The sequence below is a fragment of the Perkinsus marinus genome (genome assembly GCF_000006405.1).
Source record: "Perkinsus marinus ATCC 50983 genomic scaffold scf_1104296935930, whole genome shotgun sequence".
NCBI classification, from domain to species: domain Eukaryota; phylum Perkinsozoa; order Perkinsida; family Perkinsidae; genus Perkinsus; species Perkinsus marinus.
The window spans coordinates 598-1,813 of record NW_003214294.1 but is presented as its reverse complement, the minus strand read 5'-3'; the positions used below and the strand labels follow the sequence as shown (position 1 = coordinate 1,813).

Here is a 1,216-nt window from a genome sequence, read left to right as displayed (position 1 = left end):
AGCACGTTGGAGTCATTGGTGAACAAACATACGAATAGGATTCACATGAAGGGAATATGTCGCATAAAATAGCAGATATGGACTACATTACATAACATCAGCTCTGGTGGCTCAATCGGATAGAGCGTTGGACTTCTAATCCAAAGGTTGCGGGTTCAAGTCCCGCCCAGAGTAATTAATGCTCACCATTCTCTCGCTCCCCTCTGATAGTAGTCGCTCCCTCGCTTCTTCCACAATCTGAGACGCTTCAGCATTAGGGACTTGCCCGGGCATCTCCGACCGGAAATCCAACGCCTGAAAAATCATTGAGGAATCCCAAGGTCCTCCAAGATCCCTACCGCCGATCTCTCTCGGCTCAGCTCAGTAGTACTCAACGTATTGATGTTCGGCGGGGAAGATATGAATCGATTGTTACCGAGAGGGTTCTTATTCGGCCCTGACGAGCACGACGTGGGGGGCGTTCGAACGTCACTAAGTGATCTCATACAACGTAGTCATCATATCGTCCCACTGCATAGCGTGTTAAATTCACGCTGTGAATCGTAAGTACGTTGCTAGGCGTAGGATCTTACGCTGGACGTATGTGTTGAAGACTTCTAATAATCAAAGCGCCTATAGTTTCAGACTATTATTGCACTTTTGCAGTAACAGGTTACTCAGAAGAATGGATCATATGATATGATCCTCATCTTCGAGGGCGTACAGTTTACAACTCATAGCCCAACATTGTTGAATACCGTACGGTACGTTTTCACGTTCTCCTTACCTGGCGCTAGTGCTGGCATGTTCACGCCCGGGACGAAACCAGCGATTCTGTTTCCTCGTTTCACACCATGCATGTGACTGAAGATTCGATGGATCCTCATTAATAGTAAACTGAGAACGAACCCACTCAGCGTCTAGTTTATCAAGAATGTGGTCCGCTTCTATCTGGAAGCTTCTCGATCCCTGTCCGAGCTTATCCTACAAGATAGGACACAATCGTCGTTCTACTCTGATCGTGTACTTCTGACCTCATACCCGAGAGATCCCTGGTTCAAATCTCGCCAACAGCATACTCTGGTCTCCCTCATGTTCGTCCGAATCACCACCAACAAGCAGGTCATTCTTCAACGCTGCACTCAGCGACTTTAAGGCGGCGGCCTCTACCTGCGCGACACCGGTCTAGGAGTACAACCAGCACCAGCGTCTACCTCCGAGGCCCGCAACAAATTCG

The 1,216-nt window shown here is 48.5% G+C and overlaps 1 non-coding gene across 1 annotated transcript; it reads left to right on the top strand.

The window, feature by feature from the left end:
• Positions 1–100: 100 nt before the first annotated feature.
• On the top strand, positions 101–174 carry Pmar_PMAR026682. The gene has a single exon. It is a non-coding gene; the product is annotated as a tRNA-Arg (tRNA).
• The last annotated feature ends 1,042 nt before the right edge of the window (positions 175–1,216 follow it).